At 50.8% G+C, this 27,178-nt stretch overlaps 45 non-coding genes across 45 annotated transcripts; all 45 read right to left on the minus strand.

Annotated features, from left to right (window-relative positions):
* Positions 1-387: 387 nt before the first annotated feature.
* On the minus strand, positions 388-506 carry LOC127615641 (5S ribosomal RNA). The gene has a single exon (XR_007966938.1). It is a non-coding gene; the product is annotated as a 5S ribosomal RNA (ribosomal RNA).
* Positions 507-985: 479 nt separating this feature from the next.
* LOC127589211 (5S ribosomal RNA) lies at positions 986-1,104 on the minus strand. The gene has a single exon (XR_007959318.1). It is a non-coding gene; the product is annotated as a 5S ribosomal RNA (ribosomal RNA).
* Positions 1,105-1,583: 479 nt separating this feature from the next.
* Positions 1,584-1,702, minus strand: LOC127589218 (5S ribosomal RNA). The gene has a single exon (XR_007959320.1). It is a non-coding gene; the product is annotated as a 5S ribosomal RNA (ribosomal RNA).
* Positions 1,703-2,180: 478 nt separating this feature from the next.
* Positions 2,181-2,299, minus strand: LOC127589224 (5S ribosomal RNA). Its single transcript, XR_007959322.1, has one exon. It is a non-coding gene; the product is annotated as a 5S ribosomal RNA (ribosomal RNA).
* Positions 2,300-2,778: 479 nt separating this feature from the next.
* On the minus strand, positions 2,779-2,897 carry LOC127612888 (5S ribosomal RNA). The gene has a single exon (XR_007965998.1). It is a non-coding gene; the product is annotated as a 5S ribosomal RNA (ribosomal RNA).
* A 478-nt stretch (positions 2,898-3,375) lies between these two features.
* On the minus strand, positions 3,376-3,494 carry LOC127614814 (5S ribosomal RNA). The gene has a single exon (XR_007966704.1). It is a non-coding gene; the product is annotated as a 5S ribosomal RNA (ribosomal RNA).
* A 479-nt stretch (positions 3,495-3,973) lies between these two features.
* On the minus strand, positions 3,974-4,092 carry LOC127589229 (5S ribosomal RNA). The gene has a single exon (XR_007959324.1). It is a non-coding gene; the product is annotated as a 5S ribosomal RNA (ribosomal RNA).
* A 478-nt stretch (positions 4,093-4,570) lies between these two features.
* Positions 4,571-4,689, minus strand: LOC127589231 (5S ribosomal RNA). Its single transcript, XR_007959326.1, has one exon. It is a non-coding gene; the product is annotated as a 5S ribosomal RNA (ribosomal RNA).
* Positions 4,690-5,168: 479 nt separating this feature from the next.
* On the minus strand, positions 5,169-5,287 carry LOC127612893 (5S ribosomal RNA). The gene has a single exon (XR_007965999.1). It is a non-coding gene; the product is annotated as a 5S ribosomal RNA (ribosomal RNA).
* Positions 5,288-5,765: 478 nt separating this feature from the next.
* LOC127614820 (5S ribosomal RNA) lies at positions 5,766-5,884 on the minus strand. The gene has a single exon (XR_007966711.1). It is a non-coding gene; the product is annotated as a 5S ribosomal RNA (ribosomal RNA).
* Positions 5,885-6,363: 479 nt separating this feature from the next.
* Positions 6,364-6,482, minus strand: LOC127589236 (5S ribosomal RNA). The gene has a single exon (XR_007959327.1). It is a non-coding gene; the product is annotated as a 5S ribosomal RNA (ribosomal RNA).
* A 478-nt stretch (positions 6,483-6,960) lies between these two features.
* LOC127589244 (5S ribosomal RNA) lies at positions 6,961-7,079 on the minus strand. The gene has a single exon (XR_007959329.1). It is a non-coding gene; the product is annotated as a 5S ribosomal RNA (ribosomal RNA).
* Positions 7,080-7,558: 479 nt separating this feature from the next.
* On the minus strand, positions 7,559-7,677 carry LOC127612898 (5S ribosomal RNA). Its single transcript, XR_007966003.1, has one exon. It is a non-coding gene; the product is annotated as a 5S ribosomal RNA (ribosomal RNA).
* A 478-nt stretch (positions 7,678-8,155) lies between these two features.
* On the minus strand, positions 8,156-8,274 carry LOC127614824 (5S ribosomal RNA). The gene has a single exon (XR_007966713.1). It is a non-coding gene; the product is annotated as a 5S ribosomal RNA (ribosomal RNA).
* A 479-nt stretch (positions 8,275-8,753) lies between these two features.
* Positions 8,754-8,872, minus strand: LOC127589247 (5S ribosomal RNA). The gene has a single exon (XR_007959330.1). It is a non-coding gene; the product is annotated as a 5S ribosomal RNA (ribosomal RNA).
* Positions 8,873-9,351: 479 nt separating this feature from the next.
* LOC127589249 (5S ribosomal RNA) lies at positions 9,352-9,470 on the minus strand. The gene has a single exon (XR_007959331.1). It is a non-coding gene; the product is annotated as a 5S ribosomal RNA (ribosomal RNA).
* A 478-nt stretch (positions 9,471-9,948) lies between these two features.
* On the minus strand, positions 9,949-10,067 carry LOC127589257 (5S ribosomal RNA). Its single transcript, XR_007959334.1, has one exon. It is a non-coding gene; the product is annotated as a 5S ribosomal RNA (ribosomal RNA).
* Positions 10,068-10,546: 479 nt separating this feature from the next.
* On the minus strand, positions 10,547-10,665 carry LOC127589260 (5S ribosomal RNA). The gene has a single exon (XR_007959335.1). It is a non-coding gene; the product is annotated as a 5S ribosomal RNA (ribosomal RNA).
* A 479-nt stretch (positions 10,666-11,144) lies between these two features.
* LOC127589263 (5S ribosomal RNA) lies at positions 11,145-11,263 on the minus strand. The gene has a single exon (XR_007959336.1). It is a non-coding gene; the product is annotated as a 5S ribosomal RNA (ribosomal RNA).
* A 478-nt stretch (positions 11,264-11,741) lies between these two features.
* Positions 11,742-11,860, minus strand: LOC127615271 (5S ribosomal RNA). Its single transcript, XR_007966876.1, has one exon. It is a non-coding gene; the product is annotated as a 5S ribosomal RNA (ribosomal RNA).
* A 479-nt stretch (positions 11,861-12,339) lies between these two features.
* LOC127613252 (5S ribosomal RNA) lies at positions 12,340-12,458 on the minus strand. The gene has a single exon (XR_007966124.1). It is a non-coding gene; the product is annotated as a 5S ribosomal RNA (ribosomal RNA).
* A 479-nt stretch (positions 12,459-12,937) lies between these two features.
* On the minus strand, positions 12,938-13,056 carry LOC127611642 (5S ribosomal RNA). The gene has a single exon (XR_007965402.1). It is a non-coding gene; the product is annotated as a 5S ribosomal RNA (ribosomal RNA).
* Positions 13,057-13,535: 479 nt separating this feature from the next.
* Positions 13,536-13,654, minus strand: LOC127612900 (5S ribosomal RNA). Its single transcript, XR_007966004.1, has one exon. It is a non-coding gene; the product is annotated as a 5S ribosomal RNA (ribosomal RNA).
* A 479-nt stretch (positions 13,655-14,133) lies between these two features.
* Positions 14,134-14,252, minus strand: LOC127614828 (5S ribosomal RNA). The gene has a single exon (XR_007966715.1). It is a non-coding gene; the product is annotated as a 5S ribosomal RNA (ribosomal RNA).
* A 479-nt stretch (positions 14,253-14,731) lies between these two features.
* LOC127589270 (5S ribosomal RNA) lies at positions 14,732-14,850 on the minus strand. Its single transcript, XR_007959337.1, has one exon. It is a non-coding gene; the product is annotated as a 5S ribosomal RNA (ribosomal RNA).
* A 479-nt stretch (positions 14,851-15,329) lies between these two features.
* On the minus strand, positions 15,330-15,448 carry LOC127589274 (5S ribosomal RNA). Its single transcript, XR_007959339.1, has one exon. It is a non-coding gene; the product is annotated as a 5S ribosomal RNA (ribosomal RNA).
* Positions 15,449-15,927: 479 nt separating this feature from the next.
* Positions 15,928-16,046, minus strand: LOC127589281 (5S ribosomal RNA). The gene has a single exon (XR_007959340.1). It is a non-coding gene; the product is annotated as a 5S ribosomal RNA (ribosomal RNA).
* A 479-nt stretch (positions 16,047-16,525) lies between these two features.
* LOC127612907 (5S ribosomal RNA) lies at positions 16,526-16,644 on the minus strand. The gene has a single exon (XR_007966008.1). It is a non-coding gene; the product is annotated as a 5S ribosomal RNA (ribosomal RNA).
* A 478-nt stretch (positions 16,645-17,122) lies between these two features.
* LOC127614834 (5S ribosomal RNA) lies at positions 17,123-17,241 on the minus strand. Its single transcript, XR_007966716.1, has one exon. It is a non-coding gene; the product is annotated as a 5S ribosomal RNA (ribosomal RNA).
* A 479-nt stretch (positions 17,242-17,720) lies between these two features.
* On the minus strand, positions 17,721-17,839 carry LOC127589288 (5S ribosomal RNA). The gene has a single exon (XR_007959342.1). It is a non-coding gene; the product is annotated as a 5S ribosomal RNA (ribosomal RNA).
* Positions 17,840-18,318: 479 nt separating this feature from the next.
* On the minus strand, positions 18,319-18,437 carry LOC127589303 (5S ribosomal RNA). Its single transcript, XR_007959352.1, has one exon. It is a non-coding gene; the product is annotated as a 5S ribosomal RNA (ribosomal RNA).
* A 479-nt stretch (positions 18,438-18,916) lies between these two features.
* Positions 18,917-19,035, minus strand: LOC127589307 (5S ribosomal RNA). Its single transcript, XR_007959354.1, has one exon. It is a non-coding gene; the product is annotated as a 5S ribosomal RNA (ribosomal RNA).
* Positions 19,036-19,514: 479 nt separating this feature from the next.
* Positions 19,515-19,633, minus strand: LOC127612911 (5S ribosomal RNA). The gene has a single exon (XR_007966009.1). It is a non-coding gene; the product is annotated as a 5S ribosomal RNA (ribosomal RNA).
* Positions 19,634-20,112: 479 nt separating this feature from the next.
* On the minus strand, positions 20,113-20,231 carry LOC127589312 (5S ribosomal RNA). Its single transcript, XR_007959355.1, has one exon. It is a non-coding gene; the product is annotated as a 5S ribosomal RNA (ribosomal RNA).
* A 479-nt stretch (positions 20,232-20,710) lies between these two features.
* Positions 20,711-20,829, minus strand: LOC127612917 (5S ribosomal RNA). Its single transcript, XR_007966010.1, has one exon. It is a non-coding gene; the product is annotated as a 5S ribosomal RNA (ribosomal RNA).
* Positions 20,830-21,307: 478 nt separating this feature from the next.
* LOC127615208 (5S ribosomal RNA) lies at positions 21,308-21,426 on the minus strand. Its single transcript, XR_007966847.1, has one exon. It is a non-coding gene; the product is annotated as a 5S ribosomal RNA (ribosomal RNA).
* Positions 21,427-21,905: 479 nt separating this feature from the next.
* LOC127589317 (5S ribosomal RNA) lies at positions 21,906-22,024 on the minus strand. Its single transcript, XR_007959356.1, has one exon. It is a non-coding gene; the product is annotated as a 5S ribosomal RNA (ribosomal RNA).
* Positions 22,025-22,502: 478 nt separating this feature from the next.
* LOC127589323 (5S ribosomal RNA) lies at positions 22,503-22,621 on the minus strand. The gene has a single exon (XR_007959358.1). It is a non-coding gene; the product is annotated as a 5S ribosomal RNA (ribosomal RNA).
* A 479-nt stretch (positions 22,622-23,100) lies between these two features.
* On the minus strand, positions 23,101-23,219 carry LOC127612922 (5S ribosomal RNA). The gene has a single exon (XR_007966012.1). It is a non-coding gene; the product is annotated as a 5S ribosomal RNA (ribosomal RNA).
* Positions 23,220-23,697: 478 nt separating this feature from the next.
* Positions 23,698-23,816, minus strand: LOC127615918 (5S ribosomal RNA). The gene has a single exon (XR_007966993.1). It is a non-coding gene; the product is annotated as a 5S ribosomal RNA (ribosomal RNA).
* Positions 23,817-24,295: 479 nt separating this feature from the next.
* Positions 24,296-24,414, minus strand: LOC127589329 (5S ribosomal RNA). Its single transcript, XR_007959361.1, has one exon. It is a non-coding gene; the product is annotated as a 5S ribosomal RNA (ribosomal RNA).
* A 479-nt stretch (positions 24,415-24,893) lies between these two features.
* LOC127589337 (5S ribosomal RNA) lies at positions 24,894-25,012 on the minus strand. The gene has a single exon (XR_007959362.1). It is a non-coding gene; the product is annotated as a 5S ribosomal RNA (ribosomal RNA).
* A 478-nt stretch (positions 25,013-25,490) lies between these two features.
* Positions 25,491-25,609, minus strand: LOC127589341 (5S ribosomal RNA). The gene has a single exon (XR_007959363.1). It is a non-coding gene; the product is annotated as a 5S ribosomal RNA (ribosomal RNA).
* Positions 25,610-26,088: 479 nt separating this feature from the next.
* Positions 26,089-26,207, minus strand: LOC127589344 (5S ribosomal RNA). The gene has a single exon (XR_007959364.1). It is a non-coding gene; the product is annotated as a 5S ribosomal RNA (ribosomal RNA).
* Positions 26,208-26,686: 479 nt separating this feature from the next.
* Positions 26,687-26,805, minus strand: LOC127589350 (5S ribosomal RNA). Its single transcript, XR_007959365.1, has one exon. It is a non-coding gene; the product is annotated as a 5S ribosomal RNA (ribosomal RNA).
* Positions 26,806-27,178: the final 373 nt, after the last annotated feature.

Raw genomic sequence — 27,178 nt, forward strand, 5'->3', positions numbered from 1 at the left:
GACCTCCTCCCGAGAGCACGAAGGAGGGGCCCGCTCCCGTGGTGGTTTGAGCGCGCAGCCTGTCAGGCTCGCATTCGGTCCTCTGCGAGCGCGCAGATGCGGTATTTGATGTTTGTTGCAAAAGTGGGCTTTTCCAGTGGAGGTGCAAAGGCATCCAGCAGGCGGAAATCCCAAGCTGTTTCATGTCCAAGTGCTATCATGACCGACCCCGTGCAGACGGCTCCCTCTGTTGGACATTAATTTTATTCCAAAGAGACGTTGATCTGTCAAATCAACGTGAAGGAAACGATTTCAAACCACAGGATAAGTGAAAGTTGAATGACTAATGAAAGCCAAAATTTTTGGAAAGAGCAGTGAATCGTGTTGAGAATTGGAGGTGGGTGCAAAAGCTTACAGCAGCTGGTATTCCCAGGCGGTCTCCCATCCAAGTACTAACCAGGCCCGACCCTGCTTAGCTTCCGAGATCGGACGAGATCGGGCGTTCTCAGGGTAGTATGGGCGTAAGCGAGGGAAAACGTGAAAATTGTCCCCTTTATAGCAGACATGGCACTTGCGGGTCGGGGATGGAGTCGTGGGGTGATTTTTTTTTCATTTAATGACCTCCTCCCGAGAGCACGAAGGAGGGGCCCGCTCCCGTGGTGGTTTGAGCGCGCAGCCTGTCAGGCTCGCATTCGGTCCTCTGCGAGCGCGCAGATGCGGTATTTGATGTTTGTTGCAAAAGTGGGCTTTTCCAGTGGAGGTGCAAAGGCATCCAGCAGGCGGAAATCCCAAGCTGTTTCATGTCCAAGTGCTATCATGACCGATCCCCGTGCAGACGGCTCCCTCTGTTGGACATTAATTTTATTCCAAAGAGACGTTGATCTGTCAAATCAACGTGAAGGAAACGATTTCAAACCACAGGATAAGTGAAAGTTGAATGACGAATGAATGCCAAAATTTTTGGAAAGAGCAGTGAATCGTGTTGAGAATTGGAGGTGGGTGTAAAAGCTTACAGCACCTGGTATTCCCAGGCGGTCTCCCATCCAAGTACTAACCAGGCCCGACCCTGCTTAGCTTCCGAGATCGGACGAGATCGGGCGTTCTCAGGGTAGTATGGCCGTAAGCGAGGGAAAACGCGAAAATTGTCCTCTTTATAGCAGACAGGGCACTTCTGGGTCGGGGGTGGAGTAGTGGGGTGATTTTTTTTCATTTAATAAACCTCCTCCGGAGTGCACAAAGGAGGGGCCCGCTCCCGTGGTGGTTTGAGCGCGCAGCCTGTCAGGCTCGCATACGGTCCTCTGCGAGCGCGCAGAGGCTGTACTTGATGTCTGTTGCAAAAGTGGGCTTTTCCAGTGGAGGTGCATAGGCATCCAGCAGGCGGAAATCCCAAGCTGTTTCATGTCCAAGTGCTATCATTACCGATTCCCGTGCAGACGGCTCCCTCTGTTGGACATTAATTTTATTCCAAAGAGACGTTGATCTGTCAAATCAACGTGAAGGAAACGATTTTAAACCACAGGATAAGTGAAAGTTGAATGACGAATGAATGCCAAAATTTTTGGAAAGAGCAGTGAATCGTGTTGAGAATTGGAGGTGGGTGCAAAAGCTTACAGCACCTGGTATTCCCAGGCGGTCTCCCATCCAAGTACTAACCAGGCCCGACCCTGCTTAGCTTCCGAGATCGGACGAGATCGGGCGTTCTCAGGGTAGTATGGCCGTAAGCGAGGGAAAACGTGAAAATTGTCCCCTTTATAGCAGACACGGCACTTGCGGGTCGGGGATGGAGTAGTGGGGTGATTTTTTTTTCATTTAATGACCTCCTCCCGAGAGCACGAAGGAGGGGCCCGCTCCCGTGGTGGTTTGAGCGCGCAGCCTGTCAGGCTCGCATACGGTCCTCTGCGAGCACGCAGATGCAGTATTTGATGTTTGTTGCAAAAGTGGGCTTTTCCAGTGGAGGTGCAAAGGCATCCAGCAGGCGGAAATCCCAAGCTGTTTCATGTCCAAGTGCTATCATGAACGACCCCGTGCAGACGGCTCCCTCTGTTGGACATTAATTTTATTCCAAAGAGAACTTGATCTGTCAAATCAACGTGAAGGAAACGATTTCAAACCACAGGATAAGTGAAAGTTGAATGACTAATGAAAGCCAAAATTTTTGGAAAGAGCAGTGAATCGTGTTGAGAATTGGAGGTGGGTGCAAAAGCTTACAGCACCTGGTATTCCCAGGCGGTCTCCCATCCAAGTACTAACCAGGCCCGACCCTGCTTAGCTTCCGAGATCGGACGAGATCGGGCGTTCTCAGGGTAGTATGGCCGTAAGCGAGGGAAAACGTGAAAATTGTCCCCTTTATAGCAGACACGGCACTTGCGGGTCGGGGATGGAGTAGTGGGGTGATTTTTTTTTCATTTAATGACCTCCTCCCGAGAGCACGAAGGAGGGGCCTGCTCCCGTGGTGGTTTGAGCGCGCAGCCTGTCAGGCTCGCATACGGTCCTCTGCGAGCGCGCAGATGCGGTATTTGATGTTTGTTGCAAAAGTGGGCTTTTCCAGTGGAGGTGCAAACGCATCCAGCAGGCGGAAATCCCAAGCTGTTTCATGTCCAAGTGCTATCATGACCGATCCCCGTGCAGACGGCTCCCTCTGTTGGACATTAATTTTATTCCAAAGAGACGTTGATCTGTCAAATCAACGTGAAGGAAACGATTTTAAACCACAGGATAAGTGAAAGTTGAATGACGAATGAATGCCAAAATTTTTGGAAAGAGCAGTGAATCGTGTTGAGAATTGGAGGTGGGTGCAAAAGCTTACAGCACCTGGTATTCCCAGGCGGTCTCCCATCCAAGTACTAACCAGGCCCGACCCTGCTTAGCTTCCGAGATCGGACGAGATCGGGCGTTCTCAGGGTAGTATGGCCATAAGCGAGGGAAAACGTGAAAATTGTCCCCTTTATAGCAGACAAGGCACTTGCGGGTCGGGGATGGAGTAGTGGGGTGATTTTTTTTTCATTTAATGACCTCCTCCCGAGAGCACGAAGGAGGGGCCCGCTCCCGTGGTGGTTTGAGCGCGCAGCCTGTCAGGCTCGCATACGGTCCTCTGCGAGCACGCAGATGCAGTATTTGATGTTTGTTGCAAAAGTGGGCTTTTCCAGTGGAGGTGGAAAGGCATCCAGCAGGCGGAAATCCCAAGCTGTTTCATGTCCAAGTGCTATCATGACCGACCCCGTGCAGACGGCTCCCTCTGTTGGACATTAATTTTATTCCAAAGAGACGTTGATCTGTCAAATCAACGTGAAGGAAACGATTTCAAACCACAGGATAAGTGAAAGTTGAATGACTAATGAAAGCCAAAATTTTTGGATAGAGCAGTGAATCGTGTTGAGAATTGGAGGTGGGTGCAAAAGCTTACAGCAGCTGGTATTCCCAGGCGGTCTCCCATCCAAGTACTAACCAGGCCCGACCCTGCTTAGCTTCCGAGATCGGACGAGATCGGGCGTTCTCAGGGTAGTATGGCCGTAAGCGAGGGAAAACGTGAAAATTGTCCCCTTTATAGCAGACATGGCACTTGCGGGTCGGGGATGGAGTCGTGGGGTGATTTTTTTTTCATTTAATGACCTCCTCCCGAGAGCACGAAGGAGGGGCCCGCTCCCGTGGTGGTTTGAGCGCGCAGCCTGTCAGGCTCGCATTCGGTCCTCAGCGAGCGCGCAGATGCGGTATTTGATGTTTGTTGCAAAAGTGGGCTTTTCCAGTGGAGGTGCAAAGGCATCCAGCAGGCGGAAATCCCAAGCTGTTTCATGTCCAAGTGCTATCATGACCGATCCCCGTGCAGACGGCTCCCTCTGTTGGACATTAATTTTATTCCAAAGAGACGTTGATCTGTCAAATCAACGTGAAGGAAACGATTTCAAACCACAGGATAAGTGAAAGTTGAATGACGAATGAATGCCAAAATTTTTGGAAAGAGCAGTGAATCGTGTTGAGAATTGGAGGTGGGTGCAAAAGCTTACAGCACCTGGTATTCCCAGGCGGTCTCCCATCCAAGTACTAACCAGGCCCGACCCTGCTTAGCTTCCGAGATCGGACGAGATCGGGCGTTCTCAGGGTAGTATGGCCGTAAGCGAGGGAAAACGTGAAAATTGTCCCCTTTATAGCAGACACGGCACTTGCGGGTCGGGGATGGAGTAGTGGGGTGATTTTTTTTTCATTTAATGACCTCCTCCCGAGAGCACGAAGGAGGGGCCCGCTCCCGTGGTGGTTTGAGCGCGCAGCCTGTCAGGCTCGCATACGGTCCTCTGCGAGCACGCAGATGCAGTATTTGATGTTTGTTGCAAAAGTGGGCTTTTCCAGTGGAGGTGCAAAGGCATCCAGCAGGCGGAAATCCCAAGCTGTTTCATGTCCAAGTGCTATCATGAACGACCCCGTGCAGACGGCTCCCTCTGTTGGACATTAATTTTATTCCAAAGAGAACTTGATCTGTCAAATCAACGTGAAGGAAACGATTTCAAACCACAGGATAAGTGAAAGTTGAATGACTAATGAAAGCCAAAATTTTTGGAAAGAGCAGTGAATCGTGTTGAGAATTGGAGGTGGGTGCAAAAGCTTACAGCACCTGGTATTCCCAGGCGGTCTCCCATCCAAGTACTAACCAGGCCCGACCCTGCTTAGCTTCCGAGATCGGACGAGATCGGGCGTTCTCAGGGTAGTATGGCCGTAAGCGAGGGAAAACGTGAAAATTGTCCCCTTTATAGCAGACACGGCACTTGCGGGTCGGGGATGGAGTAGTGGGGTGATTTTTTTTTCATTTAATGACCTCCTCCCGAGAGCACGAAGGAGGGGCCTGCTCCCGTGGTGGTTTGAGCGCGCAGCCTGTCAGGCTCGCATACGGTCCTCTGCGAGCGCGCAGATGCGGTATTTGATGTTTGTTGCAAAAGTGGGCTTTTCCAGTGGAGGTGCAAACGCATCCAGCAGGCGGAAATCCCAAGCTGTTTCATGTCCAAGTGCTATCATGACCGATCCCCGTGCAGACGGCTCCCTCTGTTGGACATTAATTTTATTCCAAAGAGACGTTGATCTGTCAAATCAACGTGAAGGAAACGATTTTAAACCACAGGATAAGTGAAAGTTGAATGACGAATGAATGCCAAAATTTTTGGAAAGAGCAGTGAATCGTGTTGAGAATTGGAGGTGGGTGCAAAAGCTTACAGCACCTGGTATTCCCAGGCGGTCTCCCATCCAAGTACTAACCAGGCCCGACCCTGCTTAGCTTCCGAGATCGGACGAGATCGGGCGTTCTCAGGGTAGTATGGCCATAAGCGAGGGAAAACGTGAAAATTGTCCCCTTTATAGCAGACAAGGCACTTGCGGGTCGGGGATGGAGTAGTGGGGTGATTTTTTTTTCATTTAATGACCTCCTCCCGAGAGCACGAAGGAGGGGCCCGCTCCCGTGGTGGTTTGAGCGCGCAGCCTGTCAGGCTCGCATACGGTCCTCTGCGAGCACGCAGATGCAGTATTTGATGTTTGTTGCAAAAGTGGGCTTTTCCAGTGGAGGTGGAAAGGCATCCAGCAGGCGGAAATCCCAAGCTGTTTCATGTCCAAGTGCTATCATGACCGACCCCGTGCAGACGGCTCCCTCTGTTGGACATTAATTTTATTCCAAAGAGACGTTGATCTGTCAAATCAACGTGAAGGAAACGATTTCAAACCACAGGATAAGTGAAAGTTGAATGACTAATGAAAGCCAAAATTTTTGGATAGAGCAGTGAATCGTGTTGAGAATTGGAGGTGGGTGCAAAAGCTTACAGCAGCTGGTATTCCCAGGCGGTCTCCCATCCAAGTACTAACCAGGCCCGACCCTGCTTAGCTTCCGAGATCGGACGAGATCGGGCGTTCTCAGGGTAGTATGGCCGTAAGCGAGGGAAAACGTGAAAATTGTCCCCTTTATAGCAGACATGGCACTTGCGGGTCGGGGATGGAGTCGTGGGGTGATTTTTTTTTCATTTAATGACCTCCTCCCGAGAGCACGAAGGAGGGGCCCGCTCCCGTGGTGGTTTGAGCGCGCAGCCTGTCAGGCTCGCATTCGGTCCTCAGCGAGCGCGCAGATGCGGTATTTGATGTTTGTTGCAAAAGTGGGCTTTTCCAGTGGAGGTGCAAAGGCATCCAGCAGGCGGAAATCCCAAGCTGTTTCATGTCCAAGTGCTATCATGACCGATCCCCGTGCAGACGGCTCCCTCTGTTGGACATTAATTTTATTCCAAAGAGACGTTGATCTGTCAAATCAACGTGAAGGAAACGATTTCAAACCACAGGATAAGTGAAAGTTGAATGACGAATGAATGCCAAAATTTTTGGAAAGAGCAGTGAATCGTGTTGAGAATTGGAGGTGGGTGCAAAAGCTTACAGCACCTGGTATTCCCAGGCGGTCTCCCATCCAAGTACTAACCAGGCCCGACCCTGCTTAGCTTCCGAGATCGGACGAGATCGGGCGTTCTCAGGGTAGTATGGCCGTAAGCGAGGGAAAACGTGAAAATTGTCCCCTTTATAGCAGACACGGCACTTGCGGGTCGGGGATGGAGTAGTGGGGTGATTTTTTTTTCATTTAATGACCTCCTCCCGAGAGCACGAAGGAGGGGCCCGCTCCCGTGGTGGTTTGAGCGCGCAGCCTGTCAGGCTCGCATACGGTCCTCTGCGAGCACGCAGATGCAGTATTTGATGTTTGTTGCAAAAGTGGGCTTTTCCAGTGGAGGTGCAAAGGCATCCAGCAGGCGGAAATCCCAAGCTGTTTCATGTCCAAGTGCTATCATGAACGACCCCGTGCAGACGGCTCCCTCTGTTGGACATTAATTTTATTCCAAAGAGAACTTGATCTGTCAAATCAACGTGAAGGAAACGATTTCAAACCACAGGATAAGTGAAAGTTGAATGACTAATGAAAGCCAAAATTTTTGGAAAGAGCAGTGAATCGTGTTGAGAATTGGAGGTGGGTGCAAAAGCTTACAGCACCTGGTATTCCCAGGCGGTCTCCCATCCAAGTACTAACCAGGCCCGACCCTGCTTAGCTTCCGAGATCGGACGAGATCGGGCGTTCTCAGGGTAGTATGGCCGTAAGCGAGGGAAAACGTGAAAATTGTCCCCTTTATAGCAGACACGGCACTTGCGGGTCGGGGATGGAGTAGTGGGGTGATTTTTTTTTCATTTAATGACCTCCTCCCGAGAGCACGAAGGAGGGGCCTGCTCCCGTGGTGGTTTGAGCGCGCAGCCTGTCAGGCTCGCATACGGTCCTCTGCGAGCGCGCAGATGCGGTATTTGATGTTTGTTGCAAAAGTGGGCTTTTCCAGTGGAGGTGCAAACGCATCCAGCAGGCGGAAATCCCAAGCTGTTTCATGTCCAAGTGCTATCATGACCGATCCCCGTGCAGACGGCTCCCTCTGTTGGACATTAATTTTATTCCAAAGAGACGTTGATCTGTCAAATCAACGTGAAGGAAACGATTTTAAACCACAGGATAAGTGAAAGTTGAATGACGAATGAATGCCAAAATTTTTGGAAAGAGCAGTGAATCGTGTTGAGAATTGGAGGTGGGTGCAAAAGCTTACAGCACCTGGTATTCCCAGGCGGTCTCCCATCCAAGTACTAACCAGGCCCGACCCTGCTTAGCTTCCGAGATCGGACGAGATCGGGCGTTCTCAGGGTAGTATGGCCATAAGCGAGGGAAAACGTGAAAATTGTCCCCTTTATAGCAGACAAGGCACTTGCGGGTCGGGGATGGAGTAGTGGGGTGATTTTTTTTTCATTTAATGACCTCCTCCCGAGAGCACGAAGGAGGGGCCCGCTCCCGTGGTGGTTTGAGCGCGCAGCCTGTCAGGCTCGCATACGGTCCTCTGCGAGCACGCAGATGCAGTATTTGATGTTTGTTGCAAAAGTGGGCTTTTCCAGTGGAGGTGGAAAGGCATCCAGCAGGCGGAAATCCCAAGCTGTTTCATGTCCAAGTGCTATCATGACCGACCCCGTGCAGACGGCTCCCTCTGTTGGACATTAATTTTATTCCAAAGAGACGTTGATCTGTCAAATCAACGTGAAGGAAACGATTTCAAACCACAGGATAAGTGAAAGTTGAATGACTAATGAAAGCCAAAATTTTTGGATAGAGCAGTGAATCGTGTTGAGAATTGGAGGTGGGTGCAAAAGCTTACAGCAGCTGGTATTCCCAGGCGGTCTCCCATCCAAGTACTAACCAGGCCCGACCCTGCTTAGCTTCCGAGATCGGACGAGATCGGGCGTTCTCAGGGTAGTATGGCCGTAAGCGAGGGAAAACGTGAAAATTGTCCCCTTTATAGCAGACATGGCACTTGCGGGTCGGGGATGGAGTCGTGGGGTGATTTTTTTTTCATTTAATGACCTCCTCCCGAGAGCACGAAGGAGGGGCCCGCTCCCGTGGTGGTTTGAGCGCGCAGCCTGTCAGGCTCGCATTCGGTCCTCAGCGAGCGCGCAGATGCGGTATTTGATGTTTGTTGCAAAAGTGGGCTTTTCCAGTGGAGGTGCAAAGGCATCCAGCAGGCGGAAATCCCAAGCTGTTTCATGTCCAAGTGCTATCATGACCGATCCCCGTGCAGACGGCTCCCTCTGTTGGACATTAATTTTATTCCAAAGAGACGTTGATCTGTCAAATCAACGTGAAGGAAACGATTTCAAACCACAGGATAAGTGAAAGTTGAATGACGAATGAATGCCAAAAATTTTGGAAAGAGCAGTGAATCGTGTTGAGAATTGGAGGTGGGTGCAAAAGCTTACAGCACCTGGTATTCCCAGGCGGTCTCCCATCCAAGTACTAACCAGGCCCGACCCTGCTTAGCTTCCGAGATCGGACGAGATCGGGCGTTCTCAGGGTAGTATGGCCGTAAGCGAGGGAAAACGCGAAAATTGTCCTCTTTATAGCAGACAAGGCACTTCTGGGTCGGGGGTGGAGTAGTGGGGTGATTTTTTTTCATTTAATAAACCTCCTCCGGAGTGCACAAAGGAGGGGCCCGCTCCCGTGGTGGTTTGAGCGCGCAGCCTGTCAGGCTCGCATACGGTCCTCTGCGAGCGCGCAGAGGCTGTACTTGATGTCTGTTGCAAAAGTGGGCTTTTCCAGTGGAGGTGCATAGGCATCCAGCAGGCGGAAATCCCAAGCTGTTTCATGTCCAAGTGCTATCATTACCGATTCCCGTGCAGACGGCTCCCTCTGTTGGACATTAATTTTATTCCAAAGAGACGTTGATCTGTCAAATCAACGTGAAGGAAACGATTTTAAACCACAGGATAAGTGAAAGTTGAATGACGAATGAATGCCAAAATTTTTGGAAAGAGCAGTGAATCGTGTTGAGAATTGGAGGTGGGTGCAAAAGCTTACAGCACCTGGTATTCCCAGGCGGTCTCCCATCCAAGTACTAACCAGGCCCGACCCTGCTTAGCTTCCGAGATCGGACGAGATCGGGCGTTCTCAGGGTAGTATGGCCGTAAGCGAGGGAAAACGTGAAAATTGTCCCCTTTATAGCAGACACGGCACTTGCGGGTCGGGGATGGAGAAGTGGGGTGATTTTTTTTTCATTTAATGACCTCCTCCCGAGAGCACGAAGGAGGGGCCCGCTCCCGTGGTGGTTTGAGCGCGCAGCCTGTCAGGCTCGCATACGGTCCTCTGCGAGCACGCAGATGCAGTATTTGATGTTTGTTGCAAAAGTGGGCTTTTCCAGTGGAGGTGGAAAGGCATCCAGCAGGCGGAAATCCCAAGCTGTTTCATGTCCAAGTGCTATCATGACCGACCCCGTGCAGACGGCTCCCTCTGTTGGACATTAATTTTATTCCAAAGAGAACTTGATCTGTCAAATCAACGTGAAGGAAACGATTTCAAACCACAGGATAAGTGAAAGTTGAATGACTAATGAAAGCCAAAATTTTTGGAAAGAGCAGTGAATCGTGTTGAGAATTGGAGGTGGGTGCAAAAGCTTACAGCACCTGGTATTCCCAGGCGGTCTCCCATCCAAGTACTAACCAGGCCCGACCCTGCTTAGCTTCCGAGATCGGACGAGATCGGGCGTTCTCAGGGTAGTATGGCCGTAAGCGAGGGAAAACGTGAAAATTGTCCCCTTTATAGCAGACACGGCACTTGCGGGTCGGGGATGGAGTAGTGGGGTGATTTTTTTTTCATTTAATGACCTCCTCCCGAGAGCACGAAGGAGGGGCCCGCTCCCGTGGTGGTTTGAGCGCGCAGCCTGTCAGGCTCGCATACGGTCCGCTGCGAGCACGCAGATGCAGTATTTGATGTTTGTTGCAAAAGTGGGCTTTTCCAGTGGAGGTGCAAAGGTATCCAGCAGGCGGAAATCCCAAGCTGCTTCATGTCCAAGTGCTATCGTGACCGATCCCCGTGCTGACGGCTCCCTCTGTTGGACATTAATTTTATTCCAAAGAGACGTTGATCTGTCAAATCAACGTGAAGGAAACGATTTCAAACCACAGGATAAGTGAAAGTTGAATGACGAATGAATGCCAAAATTTTTGGAAAGAGCAGTGAATCGTGTTGTGATTTGGAGGTGGGTGCAAAAGCTTACAGCACCTGGTATTCCCAGGCGGTCTCCCATCCAAGTACTAACCAGGCCCGACCCTGCTTAGCTTCCGAGATCGGACGAGATCGGGCGTTCTCAGGGTAGTATGGCCGTAAGCGAGGGAAAACGTGAAAATTGTCCCCTTTATAGCAGACATGGCACTTGCGGGTCGGGGATGGAGTCGTGGGGTGATTTTTTTTTCATTTAATGACCTCCTCCCGAGAGCACGAAGGAGGGGCCCGCTCCCGTGGTGGTTTGAGCGCGCAGCCTGTCAGGCTCGCATACGGTCCGCTGCGAGCACGCAGATGCAGTATTTGATGTTTGTTGCAAAAGTGGGCTTTTCCAGTGGAGGTGCAAAGGTATCCAGCAGGCGGAAATCCCAAGCTGCTTCATGTCCAAGTGCTATCATGACCGATCCCCGTGCTGACGGCTCCCTCTGTTGGACATTAATTTTATTCCAAAGAGACGTTGATCTGTCAAATCAACGTGAAGGAAACGATTTCAAACCACAGGATAAGTGAAAGTTGAATGACGAATGAATGCCAAAATTTTTGGAAAGAGCAGTGAATCGTGTTGTGATTTGGAGGTGGGTGCAAAAGCTTACAGCACCTGGTATTCCCAGGCGGTCTCCCATCCAAGTACTAACCAGGCCCGACCCTGCTTAGCTTCCGAGATCGGACGAGATCGGGCGTTCTCAGGGTAGTATGGCCGTAAGCGAGGGAAAACGTGAAAATTGTCCCCTTTATAGCAGACAAGGCACTTGCGGGTAGGGGATGGAGTAGTGTGGTGATTTTTTTTTCATTTAATGACCTCCTCCCGAGAGCACGAAGGAGGGGCCCGCTCCCGTGGTGGTTTGAGCGCGCAGCCTGTCAGGCTCGCATACGGTCCTCTGCGAGCACGCAGATGCAGTATTTGATGTTTGTTGCAAAAGTGGGCTTTTCCAGTGGAGGTGCAAAGGCATCCAGCAGGCGGAAATCCCAAGCTGTTTCATGTCCAAGTGCTATCATGACCGACCCCGTGCAGACGGCTCCCTCTGTCGGACATTAATTTTATTCCAAAGAGACGTTGATCTGTCAAATCAACGTGAAGGAAACGATTTCAAACCACAGGATAAGTGATAGTTGACTGACTAATGAAAGCCAAAATTTTTGGAAAGAGCAGTGAATCGTGTTGAGAATTGGAGGTGGGTGCAAAAGCTTAGAGCACCTGGTATTCCCAGGTGGTCTCCCATCCAAGTACTAACCAGGCCCGACCCTGCTTAGCTTCCGAGATCGGACTAGATCGGGCGTTCTCAGGGTAGTATGGCCATAAGCGAGGGAAAACGCGAAAATTGTCCCCTTTATAGCAGACAAGGCACTTGCGGGTCGGGGATGGAGTAGTGGGGTGATTTTTTTTTCATTTCATGACCTCCTCCCGAGAGCACGAAGGAGGGGCCCGCTCCCGTGGTGGTTTGAGCGCGCAGCCTGTCAGGCTCGCATACGGTCCTCTGCGAGCACGCAGATGCAGTATTTGATGTTTGTTGCAAAAGTGGGCTTTTCCAGTGGAGGTGCAAAGGCATCCAGCAGGCGGAAATCCCAAGCTGCTTCATGTCCAAGTGCTATCATGACCGATCCCCGTGCAGACGTCTCCCTCTGTTGGACATTAATTTTATTCCAAAGAGACGTTGATCCGTCAAATCAACGTGAAGGAAACGATTTCAAACCACAGGATAAGTGAAAGTTGAATGACGAATGAATGCCAAAATTTTTGGAAAGAGCAGTGAATCGTGTTGTGAATTGGAGGTGGGTGCAAAAGCTTACAGCACCTGGTATTCCCAGGCGGTCTCCCATTCAAGTACTAACCAGGCCCGACCCTGCTTAGCTTCCGAGATCGGACGAGATCGGGCGTTCTCAGGGTAGTATGGCCGTAAGCGAGGGAAAATGTGAAAATTGTCCCCTTTATAGCAGACAGGGCACTTGCGGGTCGGGGATGGAGTAGTGGGGTGATTTTTTTTTCATTTAATGACCTCCTCCCGAGAGCACGAAGGAGGGGCCCGCTCCCGTGGTGGTTTGAGCGCGCAGCCTGTCAGGCTCGCATACGGTCCTCTGCGAGCACGCAGATGCGGTATTTGATGTTTGTTGCAAAAGTGGGCTTTTCCAGTGGAGGTGCAAAGGCATCCAGCAGGCGGAAATCCCAAGCTGCTTCATGTCCAAGTGCTATCATGACCGATCCCCGTGCAGACGGCTCCCTCTGTTGGACATTAATTTTATTCCAAAGAGACGTTGATCTGTCAAATCAACGTGAAGGAAACGATTTCAAACCACAGGATAAGTGAAAGTTGAATGACGAATGAATGCCAAAATTTTTGGAAAGAGCAGTGAATCGTGTTGTGAATTGGAGGTGGGTGCAAAAGCTTACAGCACCTGGTATTCCCAGGCGGTCTCCCATCCAAGTACTAACCAGGCCCTACCCTGCTTAGCTTCCGAGATCAGACGAGATCGGGTGTTCTCAGGGTAGTATGGCCGTAAGCGAGGGAAAACGCGAAAATTATCCTCTTTATAGCAGACAGGGCACTTCTGGGTCGGGGATGGAGTAGTGGGGTGATTTTTTTTTCATTTAATGACCTCCTCCCGAGAGCACGAAGGAGGGGCCTGCTCCCGTGGTGGTTTGAGCGCGCAGCCTGTCAGGCTCGCATACGGTCCTCTGCGAGCGCGCAGATGCGGTATTTGATGTTTGTTGCAAAAGTGGGCTTTTCCAGTGGAGGTGCAAACGCATCCAGCAGGCGGAAATCCCAAGCTGTTTCATGTCCAAGTGCTATCATGACCGATCCCCGTGCAGACGGCTCCCTCTGTTGGACATTAATTTTATTCCAAAGAGACGTTGATCTGTCAAATCAACGTGAAGGAAACGATTTTAAACCACAGGATAAGTGAAAGTTGAATGACGAATGAATGCCAAAATTTTTGGAAAGAGCAGTGAATCGTGTTGAGAATTGGAGGTGGGTGCAAAAGCTTACAGCACCTGGTATTCCCAGGCGGTCTCCCATCCAAGTACTAACCAGGCCCGACCCTGCTTAGCTTCCGAGATCGGACGAGATCGGGCGTTCTCAGGGTAGTATGGCCATAAGCGAGGGAAAACGTGAAAATTGTCCCCTTTATAGCAGACAAGGCACTTGCGGGTCGGGGATGGAGTAGTGGGGTGATTTTTTTTTCCATTTAATGACCTCCTCCCGAGAGCACGAAGGAGGGGCCCGCTCCCGTGGTGGTTTGAGCGCGCAGCCTGTCAGGCTCGCATACGGTCCTCTGCGAGCACGCAGATGCAGTATTTGATGTTTGTTGCAAAAGTGGGCTTTTCCAGTGGAGGTGGAAAGGCATCCAGCAGGCGGAAATCCCAAGCTGTTTCATGTCCAAGTGCTATCATGACCGAGCCCGTGCAGACGGCTCCCTCTGTTGGACATTAATTTTATTCCAAAGAGACGTTGATCTGTCAAATCAACGTGAAGGAAACGATTTCAAACCACAGGATAAGTGAAAGTTGAATGACTAATGAAAGCCAAAATTTTTGGAAAGAGCAGTGAATCGTGTTGAGAATTGGAGGTGGGTGCAAAAGCTTACAGCAGCTGGTATTCCCAGGCGGTCTCCCATCCAAGTACTAACCAGGCCCGACCCTGCTTAGCTTCCGAGATCGGACGAGATCGGGCGTTCTCAGGGTAGTATGGCCGTAAGCGAGGGAAAACGTGAAAATTGTCCCCTTTATAGCAGACATGGCACTTGCGGGTCGGGGATGGAGTCGTGGGGTGATTTTTTTTTCATTTAATGACCTCCTCCCGAGAGCACGAAGGAGGGGCCCGCTCCCGTGGTGGTTTGAGCGCGCAGCCTGTCAGGCTCGCATTCGGTCCTCTGCGAGCGCGCAGATGCGGTATTTGATGTTTGTTGCAAAAGTGGGCTTTTCCAGTGGAGGTGCAAAGGCATCCAGCAGGCGGAAATCCCAAGCTGTTTCATGTCCAAGTGCTATCATGACCGATCCCCGTGCAGACGGCTCCCTCTGTTGGACATTAATTTTATTCCAAAGAGACGTTGATCTGTCAAATCAACGTGAAGGAAACGATTTCAAACCACAGGATAAGTGAAAGTTGAATGACGAATGAATGCCAAAATTTTTGGAAAGAGCAGTGAATCGTGTTGAGAATTGGAGGTGGGTGCAAAAGCTTACAGCACCTGGTATTCCCAGGCGGTCTCCCATCCAAGTACTAACCAGGCCCGACCCTGCTTAGCTTCCGAGATCGGACGAGATCGGGCGTTCTCAGGGTAGTATGGCCGTAAGCGAGGGAAAACGCGAAAATTGTCCTCTTTATAGCAGACAGGGCACTTCTGGGTCGGGGGTGGAGTAGTGGGGTGATTTTTTTTCATTTAATAAACCTCCTCCGGAGTGCACAAAGGAGGGGCCCGCTCCCGTGGTGGTTTGAGCGCGCAGCCTGTCAGGCTCGCATACGGTCCTCTGCGAGCGCGCAGAGGCTGTACTTGATGTCTGTTGCAAAAGTGGGCTTTTCCAGTGGAGGTGCATAGGCATCCAGCAGGCGGAAATCCCAAGCTGTTTCATGTCCAAGTGCTATCATTACCGATTCCCGTGCAGACGGCTCCCTCTGTTGGACATTAATTTTATTCCAAAGAGACGTTGATCTGTCAAATCAACGTGAAGGAAACGATTTTAAACCACAGGATAAGTGAAAGTTGAATGACGAATGAATGCCAAAATTTTTGGAAAGAGCAGTGAATCGTGTTGAGAATTGGAGGTGGGTGCAAAAGCTTACAGCACCTGGTATTCCCAGGCGGTCTCCCATCCAAGTACTAACCAGGCCCGACCCTGCTTAGCTTCCGAGATCGGACGAGATCGGGCGTTCTCAGGGTAGTATGGCCGTAAGCGAGGGAAAACGTGAAAATTGTCCCCTTTATAGCAGACACGGCACTTGCGGGTCGGGGATGGAGTAGTGGGGTGATTTTTTTTTTCATTTAATGACCTCCTCCCGAGAGCACGAAGGAGGGGCCCGCTCCCGTGGTGGTTTGAGCGCGCAGCCTGTCAGGCTCGCATACGGTCCTCTGCGAGCACGCAGATGCAGTATTTGATGTTTGTTGCAAAAGTGGGCTTTTCCAGTGGAGGTGCAAAGGCATCCAGCAGGCGGAAATCCCAAGCTGTTTCATGTCCAAGTGCTATCATGAACGACCCCGTGCAGACGGCTCCCTCTGTTGGACATTAATTTTATTCCAAAGAGAACTTGATCTGTCAAATCAACGTGAAGGAAACGATTTCAAACCACAGGATAAGTGAAAGTTGAATGACTAATGAAAGCCAAAATTTTTGGAAAGAGCAGTGAATCGTGTTGAGAATTGGAGGTGGGTGCAAAAGCTTACAGCACCTGGTATTCCCAGGCGGTCTCCCATCCAAGTACTAACCAGGCCCGACCCTGCTTAGCTTCCGAGATCGGACGAGATCGGGCGTTCTCAGGGTAGTATGGCCGTAAGCGAGGGAAAACGTGAAAATGGTCCCCTTTATAGCAGACACGGCACTTGCGGGTCGGGGATGGAGTAGTGGGGTGATTTTTTTTTCATTTAATGACCTCCTCCCGAGAGCACGAAGGAGGGGCCTGCTCCCGTGGTGGTTTGAGCGCGCAGCCTGTCAGGCTCGCATACGGTCCTCTGCGAGCGCGCAGATGCGGTATTTGATGTTTGTTGCAAAAGTGGGCTTTTCCAGTGGAGGTGCAAACGCATCCAGCAGGCGGAAATCCCAAGCTGTTTCATGTCCAAGTGCTATCATGACCGATCCCCGTGCAGACGGCTCCCTCTGTTGGACATTAATTTTATTCCAAAGAGACGTTGATCTGTCAAATCAACGTGAAGGAAACGATTTTAAACCACAGGATAAGTGAAAGTTGAATGACGAATGAATGCCAAAATTTTTGGAAAGAGCAGTGAATCGTGTTGAGAATTGGAGGTGGGTGCAAAAGCTTACAGCACCTGGTATTCCCAGGCGGTCTCCCATCCAAGTACTAACCAGGCCCGACCCTGCTTAGCTTCCGAGATCGGACGAGATCGGGCGTTCTCAGGGTAGTATGGCCATAAGCGAGGGAAAACGTGAAAATTGTCCCCTTTATAGCAGACAAGGCACTTGCGGGTAGGGGATGGAGTAGTGGGGTGATTTTTTTTTCATTTAATGACCTCCTCCCGAGAGCACGAAGGAGGGGCCCGCTCCCGTGGTGGTTTGAGCGCGCAGCCTGTCAGGCTCGCATACGGTCCTCTGCGAGCACGCAGATGCAGTATTTGATGTTTGTTGCAAAAGTGGGCTTTTCCAGTGGAGGTGGAAAGGCATCCAGCAGGCGGAAATCCCAAGCTGTTTCATGTCCAAGTGCTATCATGACCGAGCCCGTGCAGACGGCTCCCTCTGTTGGACATTAATTTTATTCCAAAGAGACGTTGATCTGTCAAATCAACGTGAAGGAAACGATTTCAAACCACAGGATAAGTGAAAGTTGAATGACTAATGAAAGCCAAAATTTTTGGAAAGAGCAGTGAATCGTGTTGAGAATTGGAGGTGGGTGCAAAAGCTTACAGCAGCTGGTATTCCCAGGCGGTCTCCCATCCAAGTACTAACCAGGCCCGACCCTGCTTAGCTTCCGAGATCGGACGAGATCGGGCGTTCTCAGGGTAGTATGGCCGTAAGCGAGGGAAAACGTGAAAATTGTCCCCTTTATAGCAGACATGGCACTTGCGGGTCGGGGATGGAGTCGTGGGGTGATTTTTTTTTCATTTAATGACCTCCTCCCGAGAGCACGAAGGAGGGGCCCGCTCCCGTGGTGGTTTGAGCGCGCAGCCTGTCAGGCTCGCATTCGGTCCTCTGCGAGCGCGCAGATGCGGTATTTGATGTTTGTTGCAAAAGTGGGCTTTTCCAGTGGAGGTGCAAAGGCATCCAGCAGGCGGAAATCCCAAGCTGTTTCATGTCCAAGTGCTATCATGACCGATCCCCGTGCAGACGGCTCCCTCTGTTGGACATTAATTTTATTCCAAAGAGACGTTGATCTGTCAAATCAACGTGAAGGAAACGATTTCAAACCACAGGATAAGTGAAAGTTGAATGACGAATGAATGCCAAAATTTTTGGAAAGAGCAGTGAATCGTGTTGAGAATTGGAGGTGGGTGCAAAAGCTTACAGCACCTGGTATTCCCAGGCGGTCTCCCATCCAAGTACTAACCAGGCCCGACCCTGCTTAGCTTCCGAGATCGGACGAGATCGGGCGTTCTCAGGGTAGTATGGCCGTAAGCGAGGGAAAACGCGAAAATTGTCCTCTTTATAGCAGACAGGGCACTTCTGGGTCGGGGGTGGAGTAGTGGGGTGATTTTTTTTCATTTAATAAACCTCCTCCGGAGTGCACAAAGGAGGGGCCCGCTCCCGTGGTGGTTTGAGCGCGCAGCCTGTCAGGCTCGCATACGGTCCTCTGCGAGCGCGCAGAGGCTGTACTTGATGTCTGTTGCAAAAGTGGGCTTTTCCAGTGGAGGTGCATAGGCATCCAGCAGGCGGAAATCCCAAGCTGTTTCATGTCCAAGTGCTATCATTACCGATTCCCGTGCAGACGGCTCCCTCTGTTGGACATTAATTTTATTCCAAAGAGACGTTGATCTGTCAAATCAACGTGAAGGAAACGATTTTAAACCACAGGATAAGTGAAAGTTGAATGACGAATGAATGCCAAAATTTTTGGAAAGAGCAGTGAATCGTGTTGAGAATTGGAGGTGGGTGCAAAAGCTTACAGCACCTGGTATTCCCAGGCGGTCTCCCATCCAAGTACTAACCAGGCCCGACCCTGCTTAGCTTCCGAGATCGGACGAGATCGGGCGTTCTCAGGGTAGTATGGCCGTAAGCGAGGGAAAACGTGAAAATTGTCCCCTTTATAGCAGACACGGCACTTGCGGGTCGGGGATGGAGTAGTGGGGTGATTTTTTTTTTCATTTAATGACCTCCTCCCGAGAGCACGAAGGAGGGGCCCGCTCCCGTGGTGGTTTGAGCGCGCAGCCTGTCAGGCTCGCATACGGTCCTCTGCGAGCACGCAGATGCAGTATTTGATGTTTGTTGCAAAAGTGGGCTTTTCCAGTGGAGGTGCAAAGGCATCCAGCAGGCGGAAATCCCAAGCTGTTTCATGTCCAAGTGCTATCATGAACGACCCCGTGCAGACGGCTCCCTCTGTTGGACATTAATTTTATTCCAAAGAGAACTTGATCTGTCAAATCAACGTGAAGGAAACGATTTCAAACCACAGGATAAGTGAAAGTTGAATGACTAATGAAAGCCAAAATTTTTGGAAAGAGCAGTGAATCGTGTTGAGAATTGGAGGTGGGTGCAAAAGCTTACAGCACCTGGTATTCCCAGGCGGTCTCCCATCCAAGTACTAACCAGGCCCGACCCTGCTTAGCTTCCGAGATCGGACGAGATCGGGCGTTCTCAGGGTAGTATGGCCGTAAGCGAGGGAAAACGTGAAAATGGTCCCCTTTATAGCAGACACGGCACTTGCGGGTCGGGGATGGAGTAGTGGGGTGATTTTTTTTTCATTTAATGACCTCCTCCCGAGAGCACGAAGGAGGGGCCTGCTCCCGTGGTGGTTTGAGCGCGCAGCCTGTCAGGCTCGCATACGGTCCTCTGCGAGCGCGCAGATGCGGTATTTGATGTTTGTTGCAAAAGTGGGCTTTTCCAGTGGAGGTGCAAACGCATCCAGCAGGCGGAAATCCCAAGCTGTTTCATGTCCAAGTGCTATCATGACCGATCCCCGTGCAGACGGCTCCCTCTGTTGGACATTAATTTTATTCCAAAGAGACGTTGATCTGTCAAATCAACGTGAAGGAAACGATTTTAAACCACAGGATAAGTGAAAGTTGAATGACGAATGAATGCCAAAATTTTTGGAAAGAGCAGTGAATCGTGTTGAGAATTGGAGGTGGGTGCAAAAGCTTACAGCACCTGGTATTCCCAGGCGGTCTCCCATCCAAGTACTAACCAGGCCCGACCCTGCTTAGCTTCCGAGATCGGACGAGATCGGGCGTTCTCAGGGTAGTATGGCCATAAGCGAGGGAAAACGTGAAAATTGTCCCCTTTATAGCAGACAAGGCACTTGCGGGTCGGGGATGGAGTAGTGGGGTGATTTTTTTTTCATTTAATGACCTCCTCCCGAGAGCACGAAGGAGGGGCCCGCTCCCGTGGTGGTTTGAGCGCGCAGCCTGTCAGGCTCGCATACGGTCCTCTGCGAGCACGCAGATGCAGTATTTGATGTTTGTTGCAAAAGTGGGCTTTTCCAGTGGAGGTGCAAACGCATCCAGCAGGCGGAAATCCCAAGCTGTTTCATGTCCAAGTGCTATCATTACCGATTCCCGTGCAGACGGCTCCCTCTGTTGGACATTAATTTTATTCCAAAGAGACGTTGATCTGTCAAATCAACGTGAAGGAAACGATTTTAAACCACAGGATAAGTGAAAGTTGAATGACGAATGAATGCCAAAATTTTTGGAAAGAGCAGTGAATCGTGTTGAGAATTGGAGGTGGGTGCAAAAGCTTACAGCACCTGGTATTCCCAGGCGGTCTCCCATCCAAGTACTAACCAGGCCCGACCCTGCTTAGCTTCCGAGATCGGACGAGATCGGGCGTTCTCAGGGTAGTATGGCCGTAAGCGAGGGAAAACGTGAAAATGGTCCCCTTTATAGCAGACACGGCACTTGCGGGTCGGGGATGGAGTAGTGGGGTGATTTTTTTTTCATTTAATGACCTCCTCCCGAGAGCACGAAGGAGGGGCCTGCTCCCGTGGTGGTTTGAGCGCGCAGCCTGTCAGGCTCGCATACGGTCCTCTGCGAGCGCGCAGATGCGGTATTTGATGTTTGTTGCAAAAGTGGGCTTTTCCAGTGGAGGTGCAAACGCATCCAGCAGGCGGAAATCCCAAGCTGTTTCATGTCCAAGTGCTATCATGACCGATCCCCGTGCAGACGGCTCCCTCTGTTGGACATTAATTTTATTCCAAAGAGACGTTGATCTGTCAAATCAACGTGAAGGAAACGATTTTAAACCACAGGATAAGTGAAAGTTGAATGACGAATGAATGCCAAAATTTTTGGAAAGAGCAGTGAATCGTGTTGAGAATTGGAGGTGGGTGCAAAAGCTTACAGCACCTGGTATTCCCAGGCGGTCTCCCATCCAAGTACTAACCAGGCCCGACCCTGCTTAGCTTCCGAGATCGGACGAGATCGGGCGTTCTCAGGGTAGTATGGCCATAAGCGAGGGAAAACGTGAAAATTGTCCCCTTTATAGCAGACAAGGCACTTGCGGGTCGGGGATGGAGTAGTGGGGTGATTTTTTTTTCATTTAATGACCTCCTCCCGAGAGCACGAAGGAGGGGCCCGCTCCCGTGGTGGTTTGAGCGCGCAGCCTGTCAGGCTCGCATACGGTCCTCTGCGAGCACGCAGATGCAGTATTTGATGTTTGTTGCAAAAGTGGGCTTTTCCAGTGGAGGTGGAAAGGCATCCAGCAGGCGGAAATCCCAAGCTGTTTCATGTCCAAGTGCTATCATGACCGACCCCGTGCAGACGGCTCCCTCTGTTGGACATTAATTTTATTCCAAAGAGACGTTGATCTGTCAAATCAACGTGAAGGAAACGATTTCAAACCACAGGATAAGTGAAAGTTGAATGACTAATGAAAGCCAAAATTTTTGGAAAGAGCAGTGAATCGTGTTGAGAATTGGAGGTGGGTGCAAAAGCTTACAGCAGCTGGTATTCCCAGGCGGTCTCCCATCCAAGTACTAACCAGGCCCGACCCTGCTTAGCTTCCGAGATCGGACGAGATCGGGCGTTCTCAGGGTAGCATGGCCGTAAGCGAGGGAAAACGTGAAAATTGTCCCCTTTATAGCAGACATGGCACTTGCGGGTCGGGGATGGAGTCGTGGGGTGATTTTTTTTTCATTTAATGACCTCCTCCCGAGAGCACGAAGGAGGGGCCCGCTCCCGTGGTGGTTTGAGCGCGCAGCCTGTCAGGCTCGCATTCGGTCCTCTGCGAGCGCGCAGATGCGGTATTTGATGTTTGTTGCAAAAGTGGGCTTTTCCAGTGGAGGTGCAAAGGCATCCAGCAGGCGGAAATCCCAAGCTGTTTCATGTCCAAGTGCTATCATGACCGATCCCCGTGCAGACGGCTCCCTCTGTTGGACATTAATTTTATTCCAAAGAGACGTTGATCTGTCAAATCAACGTGAAGGAAACGATTTCAAACCACAGGATAAGTGAAAGTTGAATGACGAATGAATGCCAAAATTTTTGGAAAGAGCAGTGAATCGTGTTGAGAATTGGAGGTGGGTGCAAAAGCTTACAGCACCTGGTATTCCCAGGCGGTCTCCCATCCAAGTACTAACCAGGCCCGACCCTGCTTAGCTTCCGAGATCGGACGAGATCGGGCGTTCTCAGGGTAGTATGGCCGTAAGCGAGGGAAAACGTGAAAATTGTCCCCTTTATAGCAGACACGGCACTTGCGGGTCGGGGATGGAGTAGTGGGGTGATTTTTTTTTCATTTAATGACCTCCTCCCGAGAGCACGAAGGAGGGGCCCGCTCCCGTGGTGGTTTGAGCGCGCAGCCTGTCAGGCTCGCATACGGTCCTCTGCGAGCACGCAGATGCAGTATTTGATGTTTGTTGCAAAAGTGGGCTTTTCCAGTGGAGGTGCAAAGGCATCCAGCAGGCGGAAATCCCAAGCTGTTTCATGTCCAAGTGCTATCATGAACGACCCCGTGCAGACGGCTCCCTCTGTTGGACATTAATTTTATTCCAAAGAGAACTTGATCTGTCAAATCAACGTGAAGGAAACGATTTCAAACCACAGGATAAGTGAAAGTTGAATGACTAATGAAAGCCAAAATTTTTGGAAAGAGCAGTGAATCGTGTTGAGAATTGGAGGTGGGTGCAAAAGCTTACAGCACCTGGTATTCCCAGGCGGTCTCCCATCCAAGTACTAACCAGGCCCGACCCTGCTTAGCTTCCGAGATCGGACGAGATCGGGCGTTCTCAGGGTAGTATGGCCGTAAGCGAGGGAAAACGTGAAAATTGTCCCCTTTATAGCAGACACGGCACTTGCGGGTCGGGGATGGAGTAGTGGGGTGATTTTTTTTTCATTTAATGACCTCCTCCCGAGAGCACGAAGGAGGGGCCTGCTCCCGTGGTGGTTTGAGCGCGCAGCCTGTCAGGCTCGCATACGGTCCTCTGCGAGCGCGCAGATGCGGTATTTGATGTTTGTTGCAAAAGTGGGCTTTTCCAGTGGAGGTGCAAACGCATCCAGCAGGCGGAAATCCCAAGCTGTTTCATGTCCAAGTGCTATCATGACCGATCCCCGTGCAGACGGCTCCCTCTGTTGGACATTAATTTTATTCCAAAGAGACGTTGATCTGTCAAATCAACGTGAAGGAAACGATTTTAAACCACAGGATAAGTGAAAGTTGAATGACGAATGAATGCCAAAATTTTTGGAAAGAGCAGTGAATCGTGTTGAGAATTGGAGGTGGGTGCAAAAGCTTACAGCACCTGGTATTCCCAGGCGGTCTCCCATCCAAGTACTAACCAGGCCCGACCCTGCTTAGCTTCCGAGATCGGACGAGATCGGGCGTTCTCAGGGTAGTATGGCCATAAGCGAGGGAAAACGTGAAAATTGTCCCCTTTATAGCAGACAAGGCACTTGCGGGTCGGGGATGGAGTAGTGGGGTGATTTTTTTTTCATTTAATGACCTCCTCCCGAGAGCACGAAGGAGGGGCCCGCTCCCGTGGTGGTTTGAGCGCGCAGCCTGTCAGGCTCGCATACGGTCCTCTGCGAGCACGCAGATGCAGTATTTGATGTTTGTTGCAAAAGTGGGCTTTTCCAGTGGAGGTGGAAAGGCATCCAGCAGGCGGAAATCCCAAGCTGTTTCATGTCCAAGTGCTATCATGACCGACCCCGTGCAGACGGCTCCCTCTGTTGGACATTAATTTTATTCCAAAGAGACGTTGATCTGTCAAATCAACGTGAAGGAAACGATTTCAAACCACAGGATAAGTGAAAGTTGAATGACTAATGAAAGCCAAAATTTTTGGATAGAGCAGTGAATCGTGTTGAGAATTGGAGGTGGGTGCAAAAGCTTACAGCAGCTGGTATTCCCAGGCGGTCTCCCATCCAAGTACTAACCAGGCCCGACCCTGCTTAGCTTCCGAGATAGGACGAGATCGGGCGTTCTCAGGGTAGTATGGCCGTAAGCGAGGGAAAACGTGAAAATTGTCCCCTTTATAGCAGACATGGCACTTGCGGGTCGGGGATGGAGTCGTGGGGTGATTTTTTTTTCATTTAATGACCTCCTCCCGAGAGCACGAAGGAGGGGCCCGCTCCCGTGGTGGTTTGAGCGCGCAGCCTGTCAGGCTCGCATTCGGTCCTCTGCGAGCGCGCAGATGCGGTATTTGATGTTTGTTGCAAAAGTGGGCTTTTCCAGTGGAGGTGCAAAGGCATCCAGCAGGCGGAAATCCCAAGCTGTTTCATGTCCAAGTGCTATCATGACCGATCCCCGTGCAGACGGCTCCCTCTGTTGGACATTAATTTTATTCCAAAGAGACGTTGATCTGTCAAATCAACGTGAAGGAAACGATTTCAAACCACAGGATAAGTGAAAGTTGAATGACGAATGAATGCCAAAATTTTTGGAAAGAGCAGTGAATCGTGTTGAGAATTGGAGGTGGGTGCAAAAGCTTACAGCACCTGGTATTCCCAGGCGGTCTCCCATCCAAGTACTAACCAGGCCCGACCCTGCTTAGCTTCCGAGATCGGACGAGATCGGGCGTTCTCAGGGTAGTATGGCCGTAAGCGAGGGAAAACGCGAAAATTGTCCTCTTTATAGCAGACAAGGCACTTCTGGGTCGGGGGTGGAGTAGTGGGGTGATTTTTTTTCATTTAATAAACCTCCTCCGGAGTGCACAAAGGAGGGGCCCGCTCCCGTGGTGGTTTGAGCGCGCAGCCTGTCAGGCTCGCATACGGTCCTCTGCGAGCGCGCAGAGGCTGTACTTGATGTCTGTTGCAAAAGTGGGCTTTTCCAGTGGAGGTGCATAGGCATCCAGCAGGCGGAAATCCCAAGCTGTTTCATGTCCAAGTGCTATCATTACCGATTCCCGTGCAGACGGCTCCCTCTGTTGGACATTAATTTTATTCCAAAGAGACGTTGATCTGTCAAATCAACGTGAAGGAAACGATTTTAAACCACAGGATAAGTGAAAGTTGAATGACGAATGAATGCCAAAATTTTTGGAAAGAGCAGTGAATCGTGTTGAGAATTGGAGGTGGGTGCAAAAGCTTACAGCACCTGGTATTCCCAGGCGGTCTCCCATCCAAGTACTAACCAGGCCCGACCCTGCTTAGCTTCCGAGATCGGACGAGATCGGGCGTTCTCAGGGTAGTATGGCCGTAAGCGAGGGAAAACGTGAAAATTGTCCCCTTTATAGCAGACACGGCACTTGCGGGTCGGGGATGGAGAAGTGGGGTGATTTTTTTTTCATTTAATGACCTCCTCCCGAGAGCACGAAGGAGGGGCCCGCTCCCGTGGTGGTTTGAGCGCGCAGCCTGTCAGGCTCGCATACGGTCCTCTGCGAGCACGCAGATGCAGTATTTGATGTTTGTTGCAAAAGTGGGCTTTTCCAGTGGAGGTGGAAAGGCATCCAGCAGGCGGAAATCCCAAGCTGTTTCATGTCCAAGTGCTATCATGACCGACCCCGTGCAGACGGCTCCCTCTGTTGGACATTAATTTTATTCCAAAGAGAACTTGATCTGTCAAATCAACGTGAAGGAAACGATTTCAAACCACAGGATAAGTGAAAGTTGAATGACTAATGAAAGCCAAAATTTTTGGAAAGAGCAGTGAATCGTGTTGAGAATTGGAGGTGGGTGCAAAAGCTTACAGCACCTGGTATTCCCAGGCGGTCTCCCATCCAAGTACTAACCAGGCCCGACCCTGCTTAGCTTCCGAGATCGGACGAGATCGGGCGTTCTCAGGGTAGTATGGCCGTAAGCGAGGGAAAACGTGAAAATTGTCCCCTTTATAGCAGACACGGCACTTGCGGGTCGGGGATGGAGTAGTGGGGTGATTTTTTTTTCATTTAATGACCTCCTCCCGAGAGCACGAAGGAGGGGCCCGCTCCCGTGGTGGTTTGAGCGCGCAGCCTGTCAGGCTCGCATACGGTCCGCTGCGAGCACGCAGATGCAGTATTTGATGTTTGTTGCAAAAGTGGGCTTTTCCAGTGGAGGTGCAAAGGTATCCAGCAGGCGGAAATCCCAAGCTGCTTCATGTCCAAGTGCTATCGTGACCGATCCCCGTGCTGACGGCTCCCTCTGTTGGACATTAATTTTATTCCAAAGAGACGTTGATCTGTCAAATCAACGTGAAGGAAACGATTTCAAACCACAGGATAAGTGAAAGTTGAATGACGAATGAATGCCAAAATTTTTGGAAAGAGCAGTGAATCGTGTTGTGATTTGGAGGTGGGTGCAAAAGCTTACAGCACCTGGTATTCCCAGGCGGTCTCCCATCCAAGTACTAACCAGGCCCGACCCTGCTTAGCTTCCGAGATCGGACGAGATCGGGCGTTCTCAGGGTAGTATGGCCGTAAGCGAGGGAAAACGTGAAAATTGTCCCCTTTATAGCAGACATGGCACTTGCGGGTCGGGGATGGAGTCGTGGGGTGATTTTTTTTTCATTTAATGACCTCCTCCCGAGAGCACGAAGGAGGGGCCCGCTCCCGTGGTGGTTTGAGCGCGCAGCCTGTCAGGCTCGCATACGGTCCGCTGCGAGCACGCAGATGCAGTATTTGATGTTTGTTGCAAAAGTGGGCTTTTCCAGTGGAGGTGCAAAGGTATCCAGCAGGCGGAAATCCCAAGCTGCTTCATGTCCAAGTGCTATCATGACCGATCCCCGTGCTGACGGCTCCCTCTGTTGGACATTAATTTTATTCCAAAGAGACGTTGATCTGTCAAATCAACGTGAAGGAAACGATTTCAAACCACAGGATAAGTGAAAGTTGAATGACGAATGAATGCCAAAATTTTTGGAAAGAGCAGTGAATCGTGTTGTGATTTGGAGGTGGGTGCAAAAGCTTACAGCACCTGGTATTCCCAGGCGGTCTCCCATCCAAGTACTAACCAGGCCCGACCCTGCTTAGCTTCCGAGATCGGACGAGATCGGGCGTTCTCAGGGTAGTATGGCCGTAAGCGAGGGAAAACGTGAAAATTGTCCCCTTTATAGCAGACAAGGCACTTGCGGGTAGGGGATGGAGTAGTGTGGTGATTTTTTTTTCATTTAATGACCTCCTCCCGAGAGCACGAAGGAGGGGCCCGCTCCCGTGGTGGTTTGAGCGCGCAGCCTGTCAGGCTCGCATACGGTCCTCTGCGAGCACGCAGATGCAGTATTTGATGTTTGTTGCAAAAGTGGGCTTTTCCAGTGGAGGTGCAAAGGCATCCAGCAGGCGGAAATCCCAAGCTGTTTCATGTCCAAGTGCTATCATGACCGACCCCGTGCAGACGGCTCCCTCTGTCGGACATTAATTTTATTCCAAAGAGACGTTGATCTGTCAAATCAACGTGAAG

The sequence above is a fragment of the Hippocampus zosterae genome, chromosome 1 (genome assembly GCF_025434085.1).
Source record: "Hippocampus zosterae strain Florida chromosome 1, ASM2543408v3, whole genome shotgun sequence".
In the NCBI taxonomy this organism is placed as follows: Eukaryota; Metazoa; Chordata; class Actinopteri; order Syngnathiformes; family Syngnathidae; genus Hippocampus; species Hippocampus zosterae.